We start from the raw sequence: 12,040 nt of genomic DNA on the forward strand, positions 1-12,040 counted from the left end.
AAAAAAAAAAAAAAAAAAGAAAGAAAGAAAGAAATGTGTTTGGTTGGAGGGTGTCAGACTGACCTGGAAGTGAAACACAGTTTTTTATGTACAGGGAAAGGATTTTATTATCCTTAGGGATAGCATCTAAGACGTAGAGTTTGAATGTGACATTATTTGAAAACAGTAGCAACGAAGAAAAGACAGAGCCAGGATATAACTAGAAAAAGGATGTCTTTTTTTCCTTCTTCCTTTAAACACTGCTGCTGCCTTAATTTTAGAAAGCAGCTTATTAGTTTACCCTTGTGGTTTAAAGTATTATAAATTTGTGTTAATTTGAAAAATCCATCTTCTGTATTATTGCTAAATATTTTGTTTGTACTAAGGGACAATTATTTTAAGACCATGGATTAAAAAAAAAAACAAAAAACTGCAGGGGATGATTGGTGAGTTGCCAAAGAGAAGCAATACAGTATATCTGCTTTTGCCTTCTGTTATTTATCTTGCCTGCAGATATTAAGAATGTATGCATTATGTAAAATGCTCAATTATATATTTTTGTTGAGTTTTTTAATTAAAGACTTGTAAAAAACCAGTAAGTTGCAAATGTTTCTTTAACAGGTTAGGTCAAGTGCTTTCTCTCTGTCTCCATTGTAACGTTGATGGCATACCATGGGCAAATTAATCAAAAAGAACAGTGAAGAAAGAGCGCTCTAGAGATCATTTGGGGCTTCCCGAGTACAACAGCTCTTATGGTGGTTTCGTTTTTGGGAGAACCGTTGTAAATGCATACTTTAAAAAAAGCATAGGAAAAAAAAAAGCATAAAGCTCTAGAACACAGAAAAATGACTGCTAAGCCAAAGAAATAATATCTTTTAGTGGGGAACTAACTAACAAGCCTATAATAAGCCTATCTGGTTAGTTATTTAAAAACCTAGCAATCTAGGTCCTTTGAGAAGGCATAAAAAAGCTAAACTCTTATGAGCCATGTGTGATTTTGAAGATGCGTTTCCACTGAGAAATTATTTGGAAGTTCCTGTGATTACCTCTGTTAAGGAATGTAAAAAATTTACAGGGGGTGTAGGTTATCAATTTGAAAGCCAGTAGAAAATCTACCCAAGCTACTTCTTGCTTGAGGATCATCTATATTTTACAAAAAGAAGCACAAGAAGCATCTAACCTTTCTATTTCTTGTGACTTGTTTTCCCCTGTTTTTACTTTGTGATATATCAGCTTTATTTTTTATTTTTTATTTTTTTTGAGATGGAGCCTCATTCTCACCCAGGCTGGAGTGCAATGGCGTGATGCTGGTTCATTGCAACCTCTGCCTCAGCCTCCCGAGTAACTGGGATTACAGGTGCCTTCCACCACACCCTGCTAATTTTTGTATTTTTAATAGACACAGGTTTCACCATCTTGGCCAGGCTGGTCTTGAACTCCTGACTTTGTGATCCACCTACTTCAGCTTCCCAAAGTGCTGGGATTACAGGTGTGAACCACTGTGCCTGTCCGGCTTTATAATTTTAAAGTAAGATAACTGGCCGGGCACAGTGGCTCATACCTGTAATCCCAGCATTTAGGGAGATCAAGGCAGGCAGGTCACTTGAGGCCAGGAGTTCAAGACCAGCCTGACCAACATGGTGAAACCCCCATCTCTACTAAAAATATAGAAATTAGCTGGTCATAGTGGTGCATGCCAGTACTCCCAGCTACTTGGGAGGCTGGCAAGAGAATTGCGTGAACTGGAAAAACAGAGGTTGCAGCGAGCTGAGATCACACCCCTGCACTCCAGTCTGGGTGACAGAGTGAGACTCTAAATAAGATAACCCTTACTTTTCACACCATTACATTATTTTTACTTTCCACACCAACGTACCCAGTCAAGTAAAAATAGCTTTTTTTTTTTTTTTTGTGAGATGAGTCTCTCACTGTCACCTGGGCTGGAGTGCAGTGGTGGCTCACTGCAGCCTCCGCCTCCCTGGTTCAAGCATTTCTGTTTCAGCCTCCCAAGTAGGTGGGATTACAGGTGCCGGCCACTGTGCCTAGCTAGCTTTTGTGATGGGGCTTTACCATGTTGACCAGGCTGGTCTTGAATTCTTGACCTCAAGTGACCCACTTGCCTCGGCCTCCCAAAGTGCTGGGATTAACAGACGTGAGCCACTGTGCCTGGTCCAAAACAGCATTTTTAGAAGCTACATTCTCTGAGATGTTCATCTATTTGCTACCTCTTCTAGTGAAAACCATAATGCCAATGTGAAAGGAAGATTGCAGCGTATGTGTCAACTAGAAACAGGTTTGAATTTTCCATGTCTGTGGGGAACAAGGTAATAACAGTGATAACAGACTGAAGGACCAAAGGAAAATAGGGAAGAGAATGTTGATTATGTACTTGGATCAGATTCTAGCTACACGGTTTTAAAATGACACTGCCTTTCTCTTCTCTTTTGTCACAAGCTTGTCATTTGGAGAACTGGCAAGCTGGCAAGAGGTCATTTATGTTCAGGTTTGATTTCCTGTTTTAGAATCCCATAGGGTACATAAAAACATGGGAAAGTCACACTCGGCGGCCAAGCTATCCTTTTGCAATAAATCACTTTAAGACCTGTAACTTGATCTTAGGTTGGCAAATCGTAAACTTAATGATCCCTGCCTACTGCGACTGTGATAAAGTTGGATTCAACTGGTTTGCACTGCTCCTGGATTGGCAAGACCAAAAAAGGCTGGACTCCACTGTAGCATGCTTATGGGTGGAGGCAGTAGCAGAGGCGGGGGACCTGGCTGTCAGCCAGCCAGTACAGAAAGCATGAGAAGTTTCACAAGCCAGAAACCATTGAGACAGTGACTACAACCTCCAGATTAATCAGATGAGGGTTGGTTTGTAGGTGACATAGCATTTTACCCAAGTAATTCTGAATGGTGGCTTATGATAATACATTTTAATGATACATTTTTATCATTAAATACATTTTTATGATAATACATTTTAACTAGCAAGTGTATAGACTGTAAAAGAAATATCTACAGTCATATATGGATGTACTATCATTTGGTGATAAAAGTGTGGAAAAAGCAGCAGTTGGGTTTTTTTTTCAATTCATTTCCATCAGAAGTAAGAGCTGTTGGCAGCAACTAATAAAATGCAACTTAGCGACATGCTCCTTATAAACTTGGCAGATGTTTATGGTAAGATGCTTGGAAGCAAAGAACAGAAGTAGGCAATCTCAACCTGTTCTTTGGTCCCTAAAGCAAAATCTGCAAAAATCTGGTCTGAGCCAGGTGTAAAATGACCTGTTTCTATTATAGGTGGGTGGGTAGCTTTATGTGGTTGTTTTCTGACATTTTTTAGGCTTTTTATTTTTTACTTTGAGATAGGGTCTCTCTCTATCAACCAAGCCGGAGTGCAGTGGTGCAGTCTCAGCTCACTGCATCCTCTGCCTCCCCCGGTTCAAGTGACTCTCAGGCATAAGCCACCCAATTAGCTGGGATTACAGGCGTGAGCTGGGCCAATGTTTGTATCTTTAGTGGAGACGGGGTTTTGCCTTGTTGGCCAGGCTCATCTCGAATTCCTGGCTTCAAGTGATCTGCCCATCTTGGCCTCCAAACTGCTGGGATTACAGGTGTGAACCACGGCGCCTGGCCTGTCTAGGCTTATTTTAACAGTTGAGGAATCAGAAAATGATTGAATAGGCCTGGAATTGGAGAAGGAAAAATTATTTAATTCAATTTTTATCAACTCCAGCACTATTTTCTCTTTTAGAGACTACAACTATCATTATCCTTCTCGTTTCTTTTTTAGAGATAATGATAAAAATATGAATTTTCTCTACCTATAATTTCACAGAAAAGTTGGTCTTCTGGTCTGAAAGTAACCCTTTTTATAGGTTTTATTAGGAAAACCTATAATGCAGTGTTGCCTGTCCCTGTCATTATAGTGAGTGAGTGAGTGCATGGCTTTAGATAAGGCTGAAGCATCAATGGCTCTTTCTGAAAAAATTGTTCTCCAAAAATAAAGTTTGAGCTATAAAACTCATCTGGAACAGGGGTGTCCAATCTTTTGGCTTCTTTGGGCCACTTTGGAAGAATTGTCTTGAGCCACGCATAAAATACACTAACACCAACAATAGCTGATGAGCTAAAAGGAAAAAAAAAATCACCAAAAAAAATGTCAGACTGTTTTAAGAAGGTTTACGAAATTGTGTTAGGCCACATTCAGAGCTGTCCTGGGCCGTGGGCTGCACATTGGACAGGCTTGCTCAAGTACACATCAGTAAGTAAGGGAGGCAAAATGGCCACCCCACCAGGTTGCTTTATGGTTCCAAATTGTTGGTTAATAATGAAATGTTCTTATAAAAAATAAAAAAGATTGGCTGGGCGCCGTGGCTCACGCCTGTAATCCCAGCTCTTTGGGAGGCGGATGCGGGCGGATCACGAGGTCAAGAGATCGAGACCATCCTGGCCAACATGGTAAAACCCCGTCTCTAGTAAAAATACAAAAAAATTAGCTGGGCATGGTGGCGCGCGCCTGTAGTCCCAGCTACTCGGGAGGCTGAGGCAGGAGAATTGCTTGAACCTGGGAGGCGGAGGTTGCAGTGAGCCAAGGTCGCGCCACTGCACTCCAGCCTGGTGCCTGGTGACAGAGTGAGACTCTGTCTCAAAAATAAAATAAAGTAAAATAAAAAATAAAAAAGATTAAGGATAAGGAGCGTTAGAGAGATACCTGAGAAAGATAATGGTTAAAATAGAGCCAAGAGGCAGGGCAAGGTGGCTCGCGCCTATAATCCTAGCATATCCGGAGGCCAAGGTGGACAGATCACCTGAAGTCAGGAGTTGGAGACCAACCTGGCTAACATAGTTAAAGCCCTTTTCTACTAAAAATAGAAAAAATTAGCCAGGTGTGGTGGCTCACGCCTGTAATCTCAGCTATTCAGGAACCTGAGGCAGGAGAATCACTTGAACCCGGGAGGTGGAGGTTGCAGTGAGCTGAGATTACGCCATTGCACTCCAGCTTGGGCAACAAGAGTGAAACTCTGACTCAAAAAAAAAAAAAAAATAGAGCCAAGAATGAGGCTATTAAACAGATTTTTTTTCTTTTTCTGTTGACACAGACTTGCTGTTTCCCAGGTTGGAATGCAGTGCTGTCATCTCTGCTCACTGCAGCCCCCACCTCCTGGATTCAAGTAATCCTCCTCAGCCTTCCTAGTAGCAGGGATTAGAGGTGAACGCCACCACACCTGGCTAATATTTGTTTGTTCATTTGGGATGGAGTCTCGCTCTTTCACCAGGCTAGAGTGCAGTGATGAAATCTCCGCTCACTGCAACCTCCGCCTCCCGGTTCAAACGATTCTCCTGTCTCAGTCTCCTGAGTAGCTGGGACTACAGGTGTGTGCCACCACACCCAGCTAATTTTTGTAGTTTTAGTAGAGACGGGGTTTCACCATGTTGGCCAGGATGGTCTTGATCTTTCGACCTCATGATCTACCTGCGTCAGCCTCCCAAAGTGCTGGGATTACAGGCGTGAGTCCTCACACCCTCCTTTAAATGGAAATTTTAAAGACAGACATTTGCACTAAATGAGCTAAATATTTGACTCTTAAACTCACACAAAATGGCCAGGCAAAGTGGCTTACACCTGTACTCTCAGCACTTTGGGAGGCCGAGGTGGGCAGATCACTTCAGGTCAGGAGTTCAAGACCAGTCTGGCCAACATGGTGAAATCTGTCTACTAAAAATACTCACCCAAAATCACCTGTAGTCCCAGCTACTTGGGAGGCTGAGGCCGGAGAATTACTTGAACCCGGAAGGTGGAGTTTGCAGTGATACAAGATGGCGCCACTGCACTCCAGCCTGGGCGACAGAGCAAGACTCTGTGTCAAAAACAAAGAATATCACAAAAAATGGGAATCCCAGTAAGTTGTATGATTCACAATGTTAATCTCATAGTAACTGCTGAGGAAAAGCACAGTTAATGTTATGGACTGAATGTTGTACACCCCCACCGACCAGTAATATGTTGTAATCCTAATCCTCAATGTGGTGGTATTAGGGAGTGGGGCCTTTGGGAGGTGATTAGGTCATGAGGGTGGAGTCCTCATAATGGGATTCATGCCCATATAAAAGGAACCCTGGAAAACTCTTTCCCTCTCCACCATGTGAAGATACAATGAGAAGACAGCAGTCTAACCCAGAAGAGGGCTCGCATCCTGATTTCAGACTTCAACCTTCAGAACTGTGAGAACTTAATTTCTGTTGTTTATAACCCACCTAGTCTATGGAAGACTGTGTTCTAGCAGCCCAAATGGACTAAGGCATAGGACCAGCAGGAATGCTCTTTAAAACTTCTTTATTTTTTCAAGATGGCCTCGCCCTGTGGCCCAGGTTGGGGTACAGTGGCACAATCAAGGCTAATGCAGCCTCCATCTCCTGAGCTCAATCGATCCTCCTGTCTCAGCCTCCTGAGTAGTTGGGACTACAGGTGTGTACCATCACACCTAGCTAATTTTTCTATTTTTTCTAGAGACAAGGTCTTGTTGCCTAGGCTGGTCTCCATCTCCCAGGTTGTAGCAATCCTCACGCCTTGGCCTCCCAAAGTGCTGGGATTATAGGTGTTAGCCCCCATGCCAGGCCAAAACTTCTTAATTAGATATAAACTCTGTTAGAGTGCACAGACAGTGATTTCTGTGTACTACCCAACCATCTCTCTGCCTCTAAGACCCCTAACATGATTTGGCAGGAATTACACAGGCTTCAAGTTCTCCCTTGGATGATACCAACTGAGCTCAGAAGAGAAACAGCAAACATTACTGTGGGCTTGCTGTGTTGCAAGGGTCTGCCGGCAGCTTCTGGGAAACAGGACCGGGAAGCCCCCAAGTAAAAGGTTGTCCTGGCCATCCCCCTGTGGGGTGACATGAGCCTGTCTCAGTTGTTTTTAGATTTGAGTTTATGTTTCATTACCTAAATGGCCTCTTTTTGGCTTTTTGGCGGTCAGATAAGCTGGCCCAGCTGAAAGTCATCTTGCCTGTTCCTCAAGTTCCGTCAGAGTCCTCATTTCCACATCACTTCCTTTCAAGTATGCCCTATTGCTAGGTACTCATTCTTGGGTGTTGCTGCCTCATTTAGAATGCAAATTCCTTACACCTGAGGGAATCCTTCAAACTTTTCCCACCGGACTCTGCCCTGGCGGATATTTTGGTCACAATGATTATTGGTGCCTTGGGCAGATGAGAGACCAGTCCCAGATCAGCAGGTTTGGCGTAGCCCTGGACTGGGGAGTTGGAATGGGCGTCCCGGTGCACGCTCATCCAGCCTGGGCTGGGTGGAGAAAGCAGCTCCCTCAGACTGTGTCTGGGTCACGCTGCTCAACACCTGGCAAAGACCCAGCTTTCTAGGCTTGGCCTCATCTGGCCTCGGATCAGGAGGCTGTTCATATAGCAGCTTGGCCCACTTTCTCTCCACAGGGCCTGCTGCCCAGAGGACTTTGCAGAAGTGTTGGCTGAGGCTACAGTCCTAAGAAAGAAGGGTGATTGCTGGCTTGGCTGCTTAACAGCTTGTAACTTTCAGACCTATGATATAAAAATGCTGTAATAATAGCTCTCCTCCATGAAGAGCGCTTAGCTTCTATTTAGTATCTGCACAGTGTCGTGTACGTGGCAGGCACTCGACCGCGGTACTACCATTTGTCGAGCACTGACCATGTGCTCGTCACTGTCCCTGGTACTTCTCAACCACCCTGTAGAATTATCCTGTGTTACAGCTGCAGAGGTTCAGAGAGGCAGTTCCTCAGGTTACACAGCTAAAACCATCGAGCATGTAAATCCAGATTAATCTGTCTCCAGGCTGGGCTCAGTGGCTCACACCTGTAATTTCAGCACTTTTGGGGGCCAAGGCGAAGGGTCACTTGCACCCAGGCGTTCAAGACCAGCCTGAGCAACACAGTGAGACCTTGTCTCTACAAGTGATAATTTAAAAAAAAATTAGCTGTGCATGGTGACCTGCACCTGCGATCCCAGCTACTCTGGAGGCTGAGATGGGAGGATCACTCGAGCCTGGGAGGTGGAGGCTGCAGTGAGCTGTGATTGTACAACTGCACTCCAGCATGGCAACTGAGAGACCCTGTCTCAAACAAGAAAATAAATAAATCTGGGCCGGGCGTGGTGGCTCACACCTGTAATCCCAGCACTTTGGGAGGCTGAGGTGGGTGGATCACGAGGTCAGGAATTTGAGACCGTCCTCGCCAACATGGTGAAACTCCATCTCTACTAAAAATACAAAAATTAGCTGGGCATGGTGGTGTGTGCCTGTAGTCCCAGCTACTTGGGAGGCTGAGGCAGGAGAATTGCTTGAACTCAGGAGGTGGAGGTTGCAGTGAGCCAGGATTGAGCCATTGCACTCCAGCCTGTGCAACAGAGCAAGAGTCCATCTCAATAAATAAATAAATAAATCTGTCTCAGGAGCCCTGTTTCTTTTCATGATGGCCATAGATAGGCACTGTCATTTAGGAATGGCGCTCGGTCAACATCAAATACCAAAATTATTTCTCTTTTTTTTTGGAGTTTTTTTATTTCAACATTTTATTTTTGTGGGTACACAGTAGGTGTATATGTTTATTGGGTACATGAGACTAAATGGTTCTTGCCTGTGCCTCTGCCAGCTCCCTGGAGCCAGCCATGATGTCAGGCTAAACCTTTCCCAACACTCCCTGCCTTTCACTGAATCATTGAAGAAACAAACGCAAAAGGAATCACTCCAAATATAATTAGGCCGTTGAAACCCACCCAAGGTGTCCCCTGCTCACCTCCTGGATAAATTATACTAAAGGATGGTTCATTTTTTCCCACACGCCACTCTCCTTGGGAGCTGATCTCACATTTTCATTGCAATGTGAACAAATCCAACTCAAACAGGCTGGAGCAGGATGCCTTACAGCAGTCCCTGAGGTGAGGAAGTCAGCTGACCTTGCAGCCCCTGACTTCATTTATTCATTCGTCTGGTCATGGTCACAGGTTCAGCCGCTGGCTTTAAAAATCAACAAGAGATCAGGTTACAAGCTGACCTGAGCCCCTTGCCCCTTATTTTTTTTTTTTACTTTAATTTTTATTTTTTGAGACAGAGCCTTGCTCCTTTGACCAGGCTGGAGAGCAGTGACGCAATCATGGCCCGTTGCAGCCTCAGCCTCCTGGGTTTGAGCAATCCTCCCACCTCAGCCTCCTGAGTAGCTGAGACTTCAGGTGTGTGACATCATGCCTGGCTAGTTTTTGTATTTTTTGTAGAGGTGGGTCTTCACCATGTTGCCCAGGCTTTTCTCAAACACCTGGGCTCAAGCAATCCACCCCCTCAGCCTCCCTAAGTTCTGTGATTGCAGGGACGAGCCAGTGCACCCAGCCTGACATGAGCTCCCCCTAGCAGCTATATCAGATAAAGTTAGTCTCACTTGCCTGGAGTTGACCTGCCAGTAATAGCAGCCATTAGGGCTGGCCCTGGGTCAAGAGTCCAGGGGCCAGACTGCACTGGGTGAAACTGCTATCCAGGTGAACTAATACAGATGCCATCTAGGGAGCAGGGAGAATTCACATCCAGGAAGGACCCAACTCAGTAATGAAGGAAGGGTCAGACCATTCTTACCATATTTCACTGATGAAAAGTTACACTTTTTTCTCTGCACTCTGAAATTGGGATGTATTTTATAATCAAAGATGTCTTAAAACTTGTTTTTGTAAGTGGTACCCACTGTAATGGCATATTATAGATAATGGTACAGATTATAATCAGTGTTATCGAGGATTTGATGAAACACGAAGTCAGTAGAATGTATATATAAAAGTAAAAGGTCAGTGGAATGGTATATATAATGTGAGCAGTAAAAGTCACCAGAAACAGGTAGTAAGTGAAGTGTTCGTTTCTATTTGTATTAAACGAAGTGTTAATTTCCATTTGTATTAAAATAGAAATGTAGCTAACATTTATGAACTTTCACCATGATTCAGGCACTGTTCTAAATACTTAATGTGCATAATTGAATCCTCACAACAGCCCTATGAAACAGAGTCATCTTCATTTTATAAATGAGGAAACTGAGGTACAGAGGGGTTAACTAACTCACCAGAAGTCACCTGATAGTAAATGGAAGAGTCAGGATTCAAACCCAGTCTATCTGACTCCAGAGTTAAGAAATACTTGGGGCTGGGTGCAGTGGCTCACGTCTGTAATCTCAGCACTTTGGGAGGCAGAGTTGGGGGGATCACTGGAGTCCAGGAATTACAGGCCAGGCTGGGCACCAAAGTGAGACCCTGTTTCTACAGAAAATCAAAAAATTAACCCGACATGGTGGCCTGTGCCTGTGGTCCCAGCTACATGGGAGGGTGAGGTGAGAGGATCACTTGATCCAGGAGGTCCAGGCCGCAGTGAGTCATGTTTGCACCACTCTACTCAAGCCTGGGCAACAGAGTAAGACCCTGTGGCAAAAGAAAAAAAAAAAGAAAGGAAAAAAAGAAATACATGGCTTAAGATTGCTCTAACCACTTTGCAGCTGTGTGACCTTGGGTAAACCCCTTAACCTCTCTGAATCTCCTCCTGCTCCTAATCACAGTTATGGCCCAGGGATGTATGGATTAAATAAGATCAAGCCCCAGAAGCACTTAACATGGGGCCTAGTCTAGGTGAGGGAGGGAGTTGTTATTAACATGCCCAAAAGGTCCCACCTCCACACCACCACCAGCCTGGCTATTTATGAACATCCCCAAGGCCGGCTTGACCTTCACAGTTACTGGTGGAATTTCTGAAAACATTCCGATCAGGCTCATTGCCTGGAGATTCTGAGTCCAAACCACAGCCCAGGCCACACAGAGGTATGTCCCCTACTGAAAACCACCGATGCGATTCAAACTCCTTCATGTTTCTAACGTCAATCAACTTGACCAAGACACAGTGGGTGTTAGTAGCAGAGCCCAGACTGAGAAACTAAGGTGCTGTTTTCTTTCAATCCTATTGTTGGAATCACTTCTCCAGCAGTCCTTATAGCCAACAAGACCATGGCAGAAAGACCAGAAACCAAGGAGGAAGCTGGGAAACTCCATGTGGGGTGCCTGCTGCCCTGCCCATCTGTCTCTCTACTTGGCTGTCCTGGTTCAAACATGCTTTAGGGTCCACTTGTGCAGTTCCTGCCACTCAAGACTCATTCCTCAGGTAGCCGTGGGCCTGCCCTTGGGCAGAGCAAGGCCTGAAGAGAAGAGGCAGCTGCAGAGCCTGGCCGCCCTCAGGGGCTCAGCCATCAGGACTTCGTCTGAGCACAGGGCCAGCCAGGTGGAGAAGAAGCCTAGAAGTTGACCCTGTCTTCTCCAGGCAGCTTCAATCTCTCTCCTTGTCAACATCTGCTCCCGGTTGGGGGAAAGCTTATTCTTACTCTCTTAGAGTGAAGAGGCCATGGATACCCTCTTTCCCAGAGAAAAATGTCTGCACTCCACATGTGGAATTCATTTCCCCAGTATTGGATATAAACTCCTGGAATCCACTCTTGCTGATGTTGTCTTCCCAGACCTTTGTCTGATCTGCCCCTGGCAGCCACAGGGGATCTTTCTAAAATGCAGATCTGACCCAGCCTGGACCTTTAAACTGCTGACTGTGCTGGGCCCTCCCCTGTCTGGACCCTGTCCAATCCCTCTTTGCTTCCCTGAGCCCAGGTCTGCTGCTCTGGTTCCTTTCCCCTTTCTTCCACAATCCAGCTGACCCTCTAGCCTCCTCCTAGGCCTTCTAAAAGAAATATATTTATGTTTTTAAAGAGAGTCAAGGCCAGGTACAGTGGCTCACATCTATAATCCTAGCACTTTGGGAGATTGAGGTGGGCAGATCACCTGAGGTCAGGAGTTCGAAACCAGCTTGGCCAACATGGTGAAATCCCATCTCTACTGAAAATACAAAAATTAGCTGGGCATAGTGGCCTGTAGTCCCAGCAGCTCGAGAGGCTGAGGCAGGAGAATTGCTTGAACCTGGGAGGTGGAGGTTGCAATGAGCCAAGATGTGCCACTGCACTCCAGCCTGGGCGACAGAGCAAGATACCATCTCAAAAAAA

Source organism: Cebus imitator, unplaced genomic scaffold (genome assembly GCF_001604975.1).
Source record: "Cebus imitator isolate Cc_AM_T3 unplaced genomic scaffold, Cebus_imitator-1.0 Scaffold223, whole genome shotgun sequence".
Lineage (NCBI taxonomy): Eukaryota > Metazoa > Chordata > Mammalia > Primates > Cebidae > Cebus > Cebus imitator.